At 32.0% G+C, this 18,747-nt stretch overlaps 1 pseudogene; it reads right to left on the reverse strand.

Moving 5' to 3' along the window:
• Positions 1-14,690: 14,690 nt before the first annotated feature.
• On the reverse strand, positions 14,691-18,248 carry LOC105767960 (serine carboxypeptidase-like 42; annotated as a pseudogene).
• Positions 18,249-18,747: the final 499 nt, after the last annotated feature.

Genomic DNA, 18,747 nt, shown 5'->3' on the forward strand with positions numbered 1-18,747 from the left:
AAAGTTGAAATTGCACACTTAGATGATAGATCTTGGGTACAAGCACATCGATATGTTCTTTTTCACCATGATTCAATTGAACCATTACGCAAGTAAGTTTTAGAATTTGATAAATATTCATCTTTTTAATTTTTTTATCTTCTAACCAAGTAATCCACTTTTTAACGTAGTGAGTACAAACAAGTCTTGAGATCTCGTTCACACTCTCAAAGATTACAACATCGAGAGATTCATAAGTTATTCACATAATCTTTTCATGAATGGTTAGGGCAAACGGTATGCAACTGAAGCTTTCATTGACAAATAATAATGTTTTCGTATAACATTTATAATTAATCAATTTACTTTCGATTCAATAGGTTTGGAGTGGAAAAGACGTCAATAATGAAGTTAAATGACTTTCCCAAGGTCCGAATAGAGTAGTAAAAAGATATATTGACTTCCTCATTAATGGATTTAGGTTTCATACAAAATCCTGCGAAAGATTGAGGAGGACTCAAAATTGTGGAATAGTTGTTAAGTATTCAATTAGAAGTTATTCTAGTGCTAGGGACAGTAATCCTGTTGAGGGAAATGTGGAGAATTACGGACTTCTTACTGACATTATTGAGTTGGATTACTATGGCAAACGGAAGGTTGTCTTATTTCGATGTGATTGGGGTGATGTTAATACTACTCGCGGAATTAAAAAAGATCAATTTGGTTTTACAATGGTGAACTTCTCTCGATTAATTCACACTGGAAAACAATTGGTAGACGAGCCGTATGTATTTTCTTCTCAATTCAAACAAGTTTTTTACTCGAAAAATCCAACTAATGAGGGTTGGTACGTTGTGCTCCGTAACACCCCTAGAGACTTGTTTGACATGGGCAATGGAAGTAGAGATAACATCGATGGAAGATCAGAAACTTTGGCTTTTCCAGAACAAAACTTAATTTAAACTATCCCCAGTACTAGTACACAATTTCAATGGGTTCGCTAGGATGTGGATGAAGGTATTTATGAATCATGATGTAGTAAGATTTTACGATTTTTAATTATATGTAATATTATAATTTAAATCTTGATCTTGTTAAATATTTCAACTATTTTATATGTACTATTATTGTTGTAATTAGTTACTAATATTTCAACTATTTTATGTGTATTGCAGATAAAATGCCTAGAAGAAGATTGCAAGATCTCAGTATTATTCAAAATCCTCCAAATTCAGAAGAAACAAATAGTGAACAACAGACTGCTATTGGATCTTTGAATGTTCCAAATACAAGTGATGAACCTGCAGGAATTCAAAGTAATGTTAACTTTAATTTACTTGCATGTTGACTTTTATTATTGATTTTTGTTTCAAATTCTTATATTAGAATATACCATTTTTTTAGCTGAAAGTGGTGGGAGGCGCAAAACTCAAGGACATACGCTATTAAAAGATTTATACGAATTAAATTCTGTCGAGCATGTCAAAGTAGGTAGAAACAGTCTTGGTCAGCCTACTGGATCAGAAGCTCGACTTTTAGCAGAATACTTGGGCATTATAGCATGAAATACCAATCTGTTGCCTATCAACTACGACTCATGGCATCATATGCCTGATAGTAAACAAAATAAAGCTTTCGATAATATTAAGATAATAACGTGAATGTAATTTATAATACTTTGGTTTAAGTTTTATTTATATTTACTTTCTAAACTTGTGTTATTTGCAGGAGAGATTTGCTTTAGAGGTCTCGGATAATTATGTGAAGAACGCATTAGGAAAAAAATAGAGAGACCATAAAAGTGCTTTAAAGAAGGAACATTTTAAGAAAAATATAAGCCTTGAAGAGAAATTGCGAAATGTCCCGCTGGGAATGCTGAGGTACCAATGGGAAGATGTAGTTAGATTTTGGAATTCAAAGAAAGGAGAGGTATTACGTTCTTCCAAAATCTTAGAATTATTTCAGTTTATAGTATTTACTATATACGTAATAATAATTTCATAATGTAGGATCGTGAGCAAGTTGAAACTCAAGTACGCAAAAACAAAAATTCACGCACACAGCTGGGTCAAAAAGTTTTGCTTGTGTAGCTGATGACGAGGTATTTTGAATTTATTAATTGTGTCAAATATTAATTACTTTCTACTAAATAATATTTTTCCTACTATATTGTAGGAACTGTCGTCTGGTCAAAAAGTTAGACGCCTTCAGCTTTTTGACATTACTCATAGAAAGAAAGATGGATCTTCTATGACTACTGAACCTGCAGAAATTATGGTATATTTACTTAATAAAATTTGTATTATTTTAAATATTTATCATGTTTAATTATAATGGTTTAATTCGCCGTTTGTAATGCATATAATATTAAGTTATGTTGCATTTTTTTTATTATATATTTCGTTTCTAGCTCTTTGATTGATTTATTAGGAGAAACTAAAGGATAAAAAGGCAGAGTGTGAAGCGATCGCTTCAAGTAATAGTTCTATTAATCTTGACAACATTGATAACTGAATTATTACTGATGTTTTGGGTCCTGAAAGGTATGGTCGGGTTTGATTTCAAGGATCTTTTGTTAACCCAACCCAATATATTAGATCCAGCTCCTAATCAATACATGCCTTCGGGGAATCCGGCTAAAGATGAAGTTCAAAGGTTAAGAGACCACATGGCTTAGATGCAAGCAAGTACAGTTGATCACATTGCTCAACTTAAAGTGGAGGTAGCATCGAGAGAAGCAAAGGCTCAAATAAAATATGAAGAACTCCAGCTACAACTTAAAGTGGAGGCAGCAGCGAGGGAAGCAGAGGCAAGCAAAAAATATGACGAACTCCAGCTACAACTTACGAATATGATAAAGATGTTTCAGCAACCGTAGAATCTACCATCTTAGACGTTTGTTTTCTTATTGTGAGAATATTTTAACAATATAACTTTTGAATAAAATATATTTTGTTATTTCATTTATTAATTTAGATCATATACGTATTTCTTTCGTTGGACTTGCAGCATCATTTAGATTTACAGTTTTTGGTTAGATTTGATGTTACAAGAAATTATGTTGACAATTCGGGTTCTATATGAATGAAAATGGGTTGGTAAAACTCTGCTAAAGTTAGTAGTTTTTCACAAACGCTGCTAAAAAACATGACTTTTAGCAGCGCTTTTACTAAAAACACCCTAAAGAACATGACCTTTAGCGGCGTTTTTGGGTAAAGAGCCGCTAAAGGTCATGTTCTTTAGCGACATTTTTGGGGAAAGCACCGCTAAAGGTCATGTTCTGTAGCGGCGTTTGTAGGGAAAACGCCGCTAAATGTCTTGTTCTATAGCGGCGTTTTTCCACATAAATGCCTCAAATTTTAGCGGCGTTATCTATAGCGGCATTTTTTGCGGCACTTATTAAAATGCCACAAATTGGTTTAGCGGTGCTCTAAAAACCTGTTTTACTGTAGTGAACTAATTGTGATGACAAATTAGGCCACTATATAACTTGGTGCAGAAATCAATAATGGAGAAATGAAAATCTTATTCAGTCGAATGTCAATTTGCTCAAAGTAGATGATATAATTGTGTGGTCATTTCTCAAGTCAATATTTTGGCTAATGTGAAATAGTTGCTGATAGACAGTGGTGTCACTCAGCACATTAGTGGTAATTAAAATACTTTTTGTCCTACTCCCTATTGGAAGATGGAGAAAAGGTTGACTATCTTAGAAACTCTTGAAACTACACATGTTTTTGGAAAATGCAAGGTTCTACATCTAGAAAGATTTCAGTTTAAGTGGGGCACTTCATATTCTTAATGTCTAAATCTATTTGGTTTTTGTTGGATTATTAGGAAAAAGTGAAGTGGAAAATTCCTTCGATTTGTGACATGGTCATGATAACTAAAAATATAATCTTGAGAGAAAAGGCTTTTGTAACCATATATTATTTGTCGTTTGATTTAGAAATTATTAATGATAATGTTAATCTATCTGCTTGCCTAATTGAAATATCATAATCTATGTGATGCGTCAATAACGAGATTTGTGAATATATGTCATCGAGTAACTAAAACAAAATTAGGGCATTAAATGTAACACCTTCAATCTAATCCGTTATGTCGGATACGGATCTTAGGTGTTACCAAAAGAATAAATACAAAAACTTAATCTACTTAAACAAGTTACAATTAATTAAACCCTCTTAGTTAAGATTTCAAACTAAATTACCTAAGTATATACAACAAGAAAATACAACTACTATACATGGTAATTAAATTACAACAATATCTAAATTGAAATCCTAATCTATTGCAGATACCCCAAAGTATCGATTTCTATGTAACAATTCAGATTTCGAACTTACCACTAGATATACCACTTCTTGGTGTAGTCCTGGTATTGTCCCTTCTGGCGCAGTTGTAATGCCCCAAAATTCTTATTTTTGTTATTGTGAAAATGTGACACAATTGTGCATCGGCATTTGTGGTTAAGGGAGGTCTTGAGTTCAAGCCCTAACTTTGGTAAATTCTAGTATTTTTCTGACTTAACCCCTATTTCTGGCTAGTAGGCTTTTAATTAAAAGTTTGTAAGTACTTACTAGAATGGGCTTGCTGGTCTAGTGGTTAAGGGGAGTGTTGGTTGGCAGAGGGTTAGGAGTTCGAATCCTTGCGTGAGTGTAAAGACAAATATATTTTTATTTGGTCGTGAGTTGGAGAGTTTGAGTTGTATTTGAAATCTGAGTAGTGGGAGTTTGGTAGAGAGAATTTAGGGGAGTGGATTTTGGGGTTATCAGATTTTCTGAGCATTATCGTTTCCTTTTTGTAAAATTTTGATTTTCCCAAAACTCATCACTTTTTTGACGCCATCTCTTCTCCCTTTCTTTTTCACATTTTTTTCTTTTGTCAAACCCGAATTTTTTCTTTCCATTATTCTTTCTGTTCCCGTCTCTTTTGTTGGCTACCACACCTTCGTTCCGTTGGGTCAATTTTCGTCGCACGTTCTGGTAAGTAGAGTTTTTGCTCTCTTGAACTTACAATTTTTTTCCAACTTTGATTTAGGGGTTTGTGACGTTTGGTAGCAGCATCTCGCGTGGATTAAGGGTCTCATCGTGCTATTGCATAACCAACAATTTCGAGGTGTTGGGTTAAGTTTTTCATTGCCTAAGGGTTGCGTTTGTCGTTTCAGATTTAGTTTTGGTTCTATCGATTAAGTGAGAAATTGAGTGGAATTGGTCAATTATAGGTTCTGGAGTGCTCGAGGATCGTTGTAGCATCAATTGATACCAGGTGTGTACTCGAAACACAAAAATAAGGGATTCGGTGAAAAGCCGATATTGCTTGCTGTTTGGATAGCAGCAATAGGCTAATTTTAAAAAAGTCACCATAAATTGTGGGAATCGAGTTAGAGGGTGAAAAAATATGGGATTAAAGACATTTGAGTCTAATTTCTCATAGAAGAAACGAAGTAAGAAAAAGAATTTCAGATTATGGGATAATGGAATTTTAGTGAGACAGGGTCAGGATGATTTTGGAATCCCCTGTCCCGACTTCTAAAAATTATTAAAAATTGTATAAAAATAATTATGGGTTATATTTTATATGTTTATAATCCTGAATGAGTCAATTTTAAAGATATACAAGCAAGAACATTGTCTAAAATCTGTACGAGAAGATAATTAATTTTTAGTGCAAAAATGTCGAAACTACCAAACAGCAGAGTAGGGTAAACTTTAAAGAATAAACTATACTTACTGGCTAAAATAAATTCTAAAAATATTATGGTAAGAAGATATGTGAGTCTAGTTTTAGGGAAAATTTTCGGATCTTAATTCAGAATTCTTTAGCTTAAGATACAAATAATTTAGTAACAGTGACTCAAGTAGACAACTTTGAAGGATTATATAAGTAAATAGTGGAAACACATATGAATAGTTGTCTAGCAGGGGTTACACTAAATTGGATCAAGAGACCAAGGCCAATTTGGGCCATGTGGGCCACACGTGCATATTGGCCCACACGAGCGAACTTCATGGGCTCGTATGCCCAATTTCACTGTTTGACTGATAAGGTTGCACGGGTCGCCCAAGTGGACTGTGAACCTACTGTAGGGATGGTAAGTTTACCTAGACCCCTAATTGACTGAAGTGATTGTATGACTGATATGATTAAGCCTGATGATGTCCCAATGATTTGATATTGTATGCTCTGTTTACATGCATGATATTATGTTACAGCATGTCATATTTGTATATTGCATTACATTGGGTTGGAGAATTATAATGTTCGGAGGAAGTGTACTGAAAGGCCTCGAGCCTAAGTTACTGATAGCTCTGCTACGAACTACTATTTAGTGCCGCATTCGGTACTTTTTAGAGTGTAGGGATGGGTGGGTTGATTATATCCCCACATGGAGTGTAGGGTTGGACGGAGTTGGAGTGTAGAGGCTGGATGGGTTGGATTTGATACTGTTTATCTGTTACTGTACTGAATATTGATACTGTAATCGGCCAAGGCCCCAATGCATGACTGCTTCTGTATTGTAATGGGCTAAGGCCCTAATTGAAACTGAAACTGTACTGAAATGGGCTTTGGCCCAGATTGCGATTGCCTTCTGAATGTTTGCTTTATATGGGATTACACACTTAGTTTGTGTAAACTCACCCTTTTGATTTGACTGTACAGGTAATCCCCAAATATAGGCGGATCGGTGCGACAGAGGACTCAACGGTGGCCACACGACCTATTTAGTTCGACTTAGTATTTAATTAAAATTTTGATTTTATTTTGGGGTATTTTACTCTAATAATGGCCTCTTTGGATTTTTATTTTTAATTTGGGGTTTTTATTGTTTTGATTTACAACTGCTAGTAGTAGGGGTAATCGAGTTTTCAAAATGGATCAAACATTTTAACAAAATTCGCACAAACATGCAAACTATTTTGAAAAGCTTCTGCAATAAGTGACGTTTTGAAAATTAATAACGTTTTGAAAAAGAATAACTTTTGAATATGAATCACGTTGAAATTAATCAGCACGTCTTGGAATTAAGCATAAGAGAGTGTAAAGAGGTGGTTGAGATAAAAGGTTTTTGACGACAACTCAGTTTTTGAAAAACACTGCCATGTGACACCGCCAGATTCGGCCATAATGTCCAGGCCGAGTTTGGGGTGTTACAACAGTCCCACATCAACTCAGCTGTAACATAGCGCACACAGATAAGTTCACAAAAACTTAGTGAGGAAAATATCATTACCTGAGTCATATTTGTACATTGCAACTGATAAATTATATAAATGATTACATTATTCTTAACCTTCAACTTTGTCTTGCGAGTGCTTCCTCAAGTTCTATCCCTTTATACAAATTAGTTACTATACCTCACTTTGAAACTATTTCCTTCTCATTCAATGTCTTCGATATATCACTTGCATCCTTCAACTCTGAGCCAGCACTCGTCATGATTCAAGAAGTAACACATACACAGATGACATATACTACCTTCGTACATACCAAGTTCACATCCTTATTCAACATATATTTTCAACATTAACCCATTACTTCTCTATATCTCTTCAATTTTTTATTCTCGATCGTGTTTTGGTCTTATGAAATATTTTACCATATAGTGCACCGATCAGTTTAAAGTCTTTATCATAGTTCTCATGCCAGTTCATATTAAAATATTTAACCAGACAATCGTTTCAATTCCTATATTATCTCAACTAATCACAATAATTGAACAAAAATACTTATAGGTCCGGCGTAGGAGACTTAGTCTTCTATAAAATTGATTTTGAAGATTACTCATTTCAACACCGTACAAAAAATAGGAGCCTAGAACACAGCCCAAGTGTTGCAAACCTAGCTTTGATACCACTAAATATAACACCCCATACCCGGCCTAGACGACAATGCCAAGTTTGGAGAGTCACATTGAACATTTCTCAAACATAACTTTCGAAACTTAACTTTTAAAATCTTCCAGAGTCTGTCATAAAGGACTTAAAAGAAAATATAACAAGTAGTTTGAGGTTTATTATCTTACAAAGTTGAAAATACGGAAATTAACTAATAATACTAGTAGTACTAGATGTTTTAAACAGCGTGACCGAGCTTCTGATCCGTCAACCTCCTCAAGACTATGGGTTACTTGTAATTCATTCAAAAACAAAATGAATTAATACTACAATAAAGGAACCAATTATATATTCAAATGCTAAATTAGATTCAGAAGACAATTCGTTCAATTTAACAAATCAGGATAGTTCAGATATACAATAAATTGAATCATTTTCAAATACAGAATAGATCAAGACTAATGCAATTTTCCTAACTCCATCCACTACACACCATCTCTGACCAGCCCAACACACCAAAATAGGGTATTCAATACCCATCTAACCCTACACACCACATAGTGTCGGTCTGACATGTTTTAGTAATTACAGACTAGCTGCCATATCAGAATACAGATACCAGTGGTTTAACCACTGTCTCAGAATAAAATACTTTCTCCTTTGCTCAATTACCACCCAGTGCAGTTGCATATTTCAAATGACAGCTAATATAGAGGCATATACTACAACTTAGATACAATTCATACTTGTACAGAATAAATCAATATCATTAACAATTTCCATATACAATACATGCATAGATTTTTAATACTGAGTCTTAGGTCATAGAATAATAGTTTATATAGTTTAATTCAGTTTATAAGGACCCCACAAAAGGCCAACATTCATCTCAAATGACACTTGTGGCCAGAGGAAAAAATTCCAAATATTGGTCCACATGCCTGTGTGGTTTCACACGTCTTGGATAGCTGGCCCGTGTGGTCCTAATTCACAACCAGTGAGTTACACAACCTGGACACACGTTCATGTCCTTCGCCCATGTGAATCCTGCACATCACATAACCGCACACAGTCTGGATAGACACCCTTGTCCCTAGCCCATACATCTTTTATTATTGGACAGTGGGTTACACGGCCTACCACACAGCTATGTGGTGTCAAAAACCATTTTTTTGGCATTCAAAATTCACAAAAAATTGAGTTTTCGGTACGCACTTGAAGTAGTTTCGAAGTACGAACAATGTAGAAGACTTCCGAAGCCTAAAACGACCATTCAATAACTCAATTAAATAACTGAATTGACAACAATACACAATTACGCGTAGAAAATGTCACACCCCAAAATAGGGCCTAGGAGTTTTAGGGGTATTTTAGGAATTTTAGCATTGGAGTGTTCAGAATTTTGCGACATGTTTTATTAGTAATATTTTTTACTATGATTTTTAGAAAGTTAAATAAATTTCAGAAAATGAATTCTAAATGCCTTTAATTTTGTAAAAAAAACTGACTTGTAAAAGAGTAAAAAATTAGAGTTTTTATGAAGCAATTGAACCTGATTTTATAATTCAAGCTAAAAACCCCGCATTCTCTAAATTATTTCACGTAAAAAAACCCCCCAAAACTAGTGTTTGTCGTCCCTTGTTCTCTCTTCCTATTCCAATCAATTTTGAACTCCAATTCCTAATCTTCTTTGATTTCTATCACCCTTGAACCATAAACCTCTATAAAAACCAAGAAAATCACCCAAAAACTTCATCATCTACATCATCTTCTCCAAACGTGGGTTTTTTTACATTTGTGTCAAAGCTTGTTTTCTTCCATCAAAGGTAACCATTCGATTTTCTAGAAGTTTTAAATGATATCTAGTCCCTTAAACTGAATTTGTAGCCATTGAAACATATGTTTTAAATAAAAGCCAAAAATCGGGTCTTTAATGGTGAATTTCAGGATTTTGCATAAAAATGTGGTTTCAAAGTGTTTTTCAACTTGTTTTAACATGATTAGAAGGTTTCTAAACTTACTTTGAAGTTTCGTTAAAGATCTCTTGAGTTTTAATGAATTTTCAGAAAATAGCCATAAAACATGTTGAAAAAGTTAATACTATGAATTGAGTATTTTATTGTATTTTAAAGGTTGGGAATTAGTCGTAGGTGAATAATAAGATGAATAAAATTGGTTTTAGGTGAAAATATTGAGTATAGACCGAGATATTTGAGTTTTAAGTTGGCTATGTTAAAGGTTTCGGTTTCATGAGAAGTTAGTTTAGGCTTATGTTTTGTATGCTTGTAATGAGTCCTTGACTAATTTTTGGATGTATTGTTGCGTGAATTTATCGCATTGAAGTTTTGAATTCAATAAAACCTTCTACGGGTAGAGATAAAGGAAAGGAAAATCTAGTTTGAGCTTTCGACTTTTCGATGAAAGCGTAATTGGTGAGTGTTTGGAATAATGGCTTGTGGACATGATTCAATGCATTATTTGGGAATTTAGTGTTAGCCTAAACCCCTACTCTAAATTCTGAGTGTAAGCTTTCACATACCTTTCTTATCTTGTGAACAAAGTGCTTATGTGTTTGTGAATATGTGAATTGAGATAAAATGCTATAACGTGTGATATGTGGTTATGATAACTATTGAGAAAGTGCAAATATGTACATGTTAAATGTTAGTGACAATGTTTAGCTAAAGATGAAAATATACGGTGATTGTGCACGGATAATTGGTAAGTGATATGTGTTTGATTTCAGATATTTTGGTCTTGTAATTATTGAAACCGTTGGATATAGTTGGCATGCCATAGGATTATGAGTACTCACCTATATATACAGTGATTTCAGGCATTGAGGCCCTGGGACATGTTGGAGGGACAAGGGAATGTGAGCTAAGCTCCATTCAATGGGACATGTGAGGGAAATAAGGAGAGTGTTAGCTTTATGCTTCACTTTTGGGATATGTTTGTCTCTATGAGTCTATATTTGGTGTGTTGGAGATCCGCATATCCAATGAGCGGTGATAGAGCTCACTTTTATGTTTCATAGCTGAAGTGCCACATTATCTTAAATTATGAATACGTGTGTATTGTGATATGTGTGTATATGACGCGTGACCATTATGCAATTTATCTATAAACCTATTTTTGAATATTGTGATATATGCTCGAATGTTAGGATATATGCTTAAGAGTGAATATGTTTACCATGTAAAATAACTAATAATAATGCACGAGTAAGTATATTATGTCACTAAATTTGAAACTATAAGGTTAGACTATATGGTTGTTTCGTTAATGCTTGATGAACTATTTGCATGGTAGTTGTTCTAGGCATTCATTGAGCTTGATAAGCTCACCCACTCCATTCTTTAATCATCACAGATTAGTTGTGTGCCAGCGTGAGCGGTGTGGTCCTGAGAGGTGATCCAAGCAAAACTTTTGCATTATTTTGTAAGTGTTCAATATTATGTATATTTTCGGGAAAAAGACAATATGATAGACTTGTTTATAGCCATGTTAAATTCTAGAGATTTTGCTGGTTTTTGGTTTGGTTTATGAAGGTTACATGTTATTATTATACTTGGGTTCATGAACATGAGAATGGATTGCCGTTACTTGCTCGAACACGGTTTTGTGATATTGAACTGTTAATTGGGTCACTGAATGATTATTTGTTGAAGTAATTGATGTAAGATGTTTAGGAACTTAATTGAAATGGATTATTACTCATATATGCTGTGTTTTTGAGGTTTGGGCCAGAGGTATCGATAATCGGGTTTGAAAATCGATACTTTTATGTTTTTAAACAAGCAAGAAGTCAAAATAAAGATTTGGTATCGATACCTTTGCTCAAGTATCAATACTCAGGTTAAATTTATCGATACTTCACAACAGGTACCGATAATTTCTAAGACTTTAGGATTTTAGTCGAGAAATAGAACGCAAGTTTGGTATTGTTTTTCCAAGTGGTATCGTTACCACACAGAGAAAATATCGATACCCTAGTGTCAGTATTGATACCTAGGTACATATTTTGAGAATTTTGCTAAATGGACCTTCTGCATGTTAACACTCGTTTAGGGGACTGTTTATGGTATGCTTTGCATGCAATAATGATAATTACCAAACTAAGTGACCTAAAAACTACAAGAATATTATTATAAAGGACATTTTTCTTAGAATAAGCTTTCCACTTGTTGCGAGTGAGATGAGATGGTGGTGTGTCATCTCGATATTCAGCCTAGCATCTAGGCCAGGTATGGGGTGTTATAGAAAAACTATGTCGAAAGTTTCAATGCAAAACCTTCAACGAAACCATACTTACCGACAATAAACAACAACTACTCAAGTTAATGCGCTGAGAATCGTTGCTTTTGATCTCCTCACCTAAAAAGAAACCAAACAATTTCTTAAGAGAAGGTTTAAACAGTTTGAGTTGAAAACAACTCCAACATAAATGGGCAAACCATCGTATAAGGGAAGTTCTACGATCAATGAAATTCACACAATCAATGTTTCAATTGGCAGTAGTGACATGTGTACTTACCCAATCACACAACCAACGTTATAGCAATAATTCCAAAGTAGAGAAAAGGAAAAAGAAAAAGAAAAATGGAAGAGAAAGGATGAGGAACAGTGAGAGAAAAAGAAAGGGGAAAATTTTAATGTGGTTATTTAAAAAAAAATTAACCAGACGCATTCAGCAAAATGAAAAAAAATATACATCTCCATTTCGCTTCCATAGAGACTAAAACACAAGACCAGAAAGTAAACAAATAGTAAACCAATAAACCAACAAGCTCATTCTTGTCACAAACTGAAACCGAATAAAACTTAAGTCATACTTCAAGGGTAAGGATTTAGTCAAAAAAAAAAATAGCAAGCTTTAACAAAAGAGAGACTTTAACTCTTGACCTCAAACACATAAGCAAAGCACATAACCACAAATACAGAGACTTAATTACAATAGAATTTGATAGTCAATATTAAAACTTTTGGGGTGTTACGACTGTCATGTAAAAAAGTAAAGGGATTAGAATTTATATTTGGCCACAATTGGTAAACTACACCACAAGTCACACAACTATAAGCCATTTCTTTTTTGGGTCACTCAATTATGATTTTTTTAAATTGGTCACTCAACTATGGATTTGTTTCTTTTTGGGTGACCCAATTATGATTTTTGGCCAATATGCAATACAAACAACCTATTTATAGGCTTTTTCAAGTGGTTATCTAGCTAAAATCTAATAATCATTTATCTTCAAATTATCAAGAACAATCTAATAAATAATTCAATTAACCAGGACATGTCATGTTAAATTATCAAGAACAAATCAATACCAAAACTAGATGCGAAAACATACCCCAATCCATTGCTGGAGATCACTTAGAAGGTTTTGATCTTCCAAGAAAATAGTTTTTCTCTTTGTATATCCCACTGATGGGGATGGAAAAGAAATACGGGATATATATCTATTTCTTGAGGACCACTACCTCTTTTTAAATAATTGATTATTAAATTAGTGTTGGATATATATAATTTGGCCTCTTATCAAATTATAAATACAGCTTATGGTATCCACACATTATTTCTGTGGTACTTTAATACCTATGACACTTATAACATAATTAGTCACTTAATTTTGAATTACACTTTATAATAGCATTATACATTATACATATGTGCCCATTATTGAGGATTTTAATGCAACATTATATTCATAAGAAATACGTAAATGTATCACTCCATCTTTTTTTAATTATTTATATAATACGCTTATGATCAAGAAAATATAAAAAATACTATAAATTTACATTTTTAGAGTGTGTATCTAATATATTCAAATATACTAATTATACAAAATGCATATAACAAAACTATAAGAGATGTTTGGAAAGGTTCAAGCATTAATCAATTTATTTGCTCCAACAAACCTTAACATTAGTAAACAAAATCTTGTTTCAAATGGGTTAGTAAAAATACTTACGCATTAATCAAATGGATTAATTTCATGTATAAAATTTGAAAAAAATTGACCATTGATTTTATTAAAATAATAACAATGTTTTAGATATCGATGAATTAACGAATTATATTATTTCATAATTTAAAATTTACGATGTTCATGCATAATAAAATAATACAAATCACAATAAATTATTACAATGACAAATCTTATTATGGTGAATGATGAATTCAACATGAATAATGATCGTGTGCTCCATAAGTTTCATCACCAATCCTTAATGCATCCAAATAATTGAGAAAATTGAGAAAATAGAAAAAGTCACCTCCTTTCACCGTCAAGAATTTTAGTAAGTCTCCAAATTCATACTTTAACCCTCATTCCTGTTAAATATTTATCATTAATTTTATTAAATTAAAAAGAAAATTTAAAAATATAAATAGTGTTCTTTTGAGTCGGGTTACTCAATGAAAAAAAAAAAACTCATTTCAATGTTCAATATATATGAAATGCTGCAAAATTATTTTCTTCTAATATTTTTACTTTTTTATGATTAAGTTTAAAATACTTTTAAATTACCAAATCTTAGCCCGAGCCGACCTATTGGCTCAACTTAATATTTAGAAAATATAGAATATGTTTACATTAAAAATTTCATATTTAAATAAAAATTCAGGACAAGTTGTCTAAAATTTGTGAAAAATATTGTCTACGGCCTAGCACGTATTGGTCAAGCCTATTGAACTAGGTAGGTAGTGTGAGCTTGCCTTGAAAGTGCTAATAAAGGTAATCAAGTCGACACTTAAAATTTATTATTCAAGTTTAGACCCAAATTGGATAATCATATCGGAGGGATAGTTTGACACTTAAATATATCTAATCATAATATAAAAAAGAAGCTATTATATAATTAAACGAGTAAACATAAAACCTTGGTTCTAAAACTCCATGTTTCCTCTTTTGTTAACTTGATGTTTAACTCCTTAGCCAACTTTTCCAAATGTTGTAAGGTTCCCTCTGTTGGTATTATACCATCTTGATCTCCACTATAACATTTTAATGATATTAACAAAATAAAAATAAAAATAAAAATAAAAATAAAAATCAGTCAAATGGCATGAGAATTTCTTTTCAAACTCATTCACTTTGATTCTTCATACTTATTTAACTTAATTCAAGAAAGTATTGGAAAAAAGAATGGCATACAAATACAATACCAACCTGAATATTGTAATGGGAATGGATTGTTGAAGAAGGTTTTTAAGCGCAGAAAGCATGTCAAGGTCCTTATCAGCTTCATTGTATTTAAAATTAGCTCTAAATAAATAACAGTGAAATATAATGAAAATTTTAAGGTTAACAAATTTTACACAACGTTCACTTCAATAAACAAGTAATTTGTTTATTTTTCTTAAGAAAGAGGTGACAATATGGAGATAGAAAAATTTACCGTGAGTCTTAAATCTTGAATTTAAAATAATTTCTAAAAGTAATTACATCAACATATCGGGAAAAAAAAGTTCATTTTGTTTCAAATTTTAGGGGAAAACTTACGTGAAACAACCCTGCCATCTATATGACAATTTAGTTCGGTTCCCTTGGAAAGCTTTTTGAACTTCTGGGAGATTAAAGTAAAATTGCACCCTTAATGGATGGCACATGTTTACTTCTGTGCTAACTATAGGAACCTGGACCAAAATATAAAGTTTTACACTTTTGATATAAGTAATAAAAGAAAAATAACACAAAATTAATTAGTCAATTGATTAGTTAATTCAATTCTATAGGAACTTATGTTAGTTGTAGTTTCAAATTGGAGTAAAGTAAGAGGAATGTAAAGAAATAAATGAAAACTTGTTTTCTTAAGTTCAAATTTAGCTCATTTTCAGCACAAGGAGGGCGAAAGACATCAAATAGCTTCTGTGGGGAGTAATTATGAGCATCGGTCTTGAAAGCAGCCAAATCGGCCTCGAACACAAGGTTTTTGCATTTTGCGCTCCAAGTGGTTTTGATGCGAAAAAAGCAATTATTTTCATCAATGGCATTGCATTCTTTCTTGATTTCGTTATACAACGAGCTGTTTATCATCTCCCGAGAGAAAAAGAAATCAATTTTTGCAATATCATCTAGCTTTTTACGAAGCATTGGGTTTCCCAACTGTTCAAAATAGTTACAATTAAAGAAATAAAAATAAAGTTCACAACAAAATCTTTAAATTAACATTGAGAGCTAAGGTGCAACACATGCTATTTTTGTTCTATCTAGGCTCGATAAAATTCCTAAAAGTATTTTAGGATCATTTTAACTTTTTTATGTTAGTGTCGATACTTAATTTAAATGAAAATTTATTGTCTATTATGTCAGTAATGAACAATAATCAAGGTCATAATGATTTGATCCTAAACGTATATCCTAATCCAATCTAATAAATCTAAGCCTTCTTGAATTAGGCAAGTTACTCAACCATGAACATTTCTAACTAATCTTTCTATGCAAATATATATATTAAAGTGGCAATTAAATTAGATTAATTAGATACAGTTTTACTTACAACCAATCCTTTGAGGTTAAATTTGGATTGCTTGGATTGCTTGTTGTCGTTGAGCAATGCATTAGCAAGATTTGGTACGAAATGTCCCAAAAATAAAAATCCACAAGTTTAAATGAAGTAATGAACATGTTATATTGTTTGTATTGTTGCATAGAGACTTATCCATAACTAGTATTAAGTCGAGATCATTTGATTGTTTTATTTCTATTCAATAATTAATTCGACATATTCAATTCAAGAAGTATGCTACAAAAATACTTTATGAATTCATTTACATTTTTGAATTATTTTTAAAATTTTTTAATTTAATAAGAAAGTTGATTAATTATTTGAGTTTGAATCTAAAAAATAATGTTATGAGCTTGATATTAAATAATAAAGTACAATATATATTAAGGAAAAAACTATATGCTAGAGACCACATTATATTTTGTTTAGTTAGTCATTAAGTATATTTTGGTGTGTTAAAATATGTTGATACACAAACAAATGAGAGAAAGAAAAAAATAAATTGTTCACTTGCAAAACTTGATCCAAATATATATAGAGCTTTGGACTTGAAGACTGGATATTTTTCATACCATTTTGCATGAATGTAAGTAATATTTTATCTGTATGAAATAAACAATTGAAAATATCAATATATATAATACCCAAACTATTTTATTTAATAACAAAGAATATACATTCTGATCTTACTAGTGCTATCATCTCCGTCATTATAATCACTACTTGAGTTTGAATATGACCATCCGGATCCAATAGGGAGTCAATGAACAATAGATTTGACATGAAACATATATTAGGCGAAATTTTATATAGATAGAGAAATATAATATATATATATATATATATATATATATATATATATATATATAAGAAAGACAATGCAATTTAGTTAAACATGATGAAAACTAGATGTTCGTAATATTTTATGGTTCTGACACATTTAATATTTTTTGATAAATTTATATGGATATGATAGAAATAGCTATGAAACATGATATACATACACAAAAAAAAAATTTCAAAAAAAAAAAATCATAGGAAATTAGACAGCCTTTGTTCCAAGAAAAGGAATTTGTTTGGAGACCATGAGCATCTTTTGTAACAATGAAAGGACCAACACTTCCAAAGGCATCTCCACCTGAAGAACACCCTGGTCCTGAATAGTATTACACAAAATATTTTATTGTATGTGAGTAATCAAACAAACTTGTTGGTCAGGCTTAAGTAAAGCTAGATAAATAGAGTAATTGCTTGATCTAACGTAATGACTTATCTAATTTGACAAGTATTTAGTATATGCTTAAAGGTATGGATTTTCAGATGAGTTAAAAAATCATAGTCAAATCCAGGTTAAAAATTTAGTGTTAGGGATGGACATAAATCTATAAGCTTTGCATGGAAATGGCCTAAATTGAATCATTACTTTCTAAGGAGGGCAAAAAGTGATAATGTTTCCATTTGAAGGGGTTAAAGGGGGTTAAATTTAATTATAAATTTTTGGGAAAGGCTAAAAAAGACATTGTAACATTTAACCGATGGGGCTGAAGCCCTAGCCTTCTCTTGGCTTTAACTTGCTCATAGTGAACTTTATCTAACTTAGTCATATAGGATACCTACTAGGAAATCCGCATAACATCAGAAACCACAATAAAAGGTATTTAAAGAACTTAACCTCCAGTTAACCAAATAGTGAGGGGTTGAGTCATGGGCTCTTTCTCAGCTTCAACCAAATAAAAAAAGACTTCGATCAACATTTTCATCCACTTCAATATATCCAGCAAATTGGCTGAAATTAACATCTGGTTGTCTTGGCAATTTGCTTATCAAATAATTCATTGGGAAGGCATTGGAATCAACTCCAAGTAGAAGAAAAAGAAAAAGAATAAATATTACTCCTCGAAATTCCATTGAAATGATTATGGTATCAAAGAAATAAGGGTAACTAATGTTTTTTGAATTCTTTACTTTCTAATGCTTAAAATTAATGGAGAGAGCTACCTTATATATAGTGCTTGTATTTTTAAAACTAAATATATTCTTTTAATAGCTAACATTTTGAAACCGTGAAACATAGGTTTCAAGTTTTCATTGCTTTTAGGCGCTATTTTGTTTTGTTAGTTTTCCCATTAATCTTTTTAGGATGAATAACCTTTATGAATTGTAGGTTTACTTGATTTAAATATATTATAGTATATAACACCAATGGATTCATTAATTATGAAAAAATTTAAAAAAAAAATAGTAAATTCATTCACAAACATGATTCTGGGTAACTAAAGAAATGAAATGTAAATTTCTTCCTATTTTTTAAAACTTCATGTTTCAAATATGTAACACCCCTAACCCATATTTGCCGCCGGAATAGGGTTTCTAAGCATTACCAAATCAACATTACCTAAATTATTCA

This window comes from Gossypium raimondii, chromosome 5 (genome assembly GCF_025698545.1).
Source record: "Gossypium raimondii isolate GPD5lz chromosome 5, ASM2569854v1, whole genome shotgun sequence".
Taxonomy (NCBI): Eukaryota; Viridiplantae; Streptophyta; class Magnoliopsida; order Malvales; family Malvaceae; genus Gossypium; species Gossypium raimondii.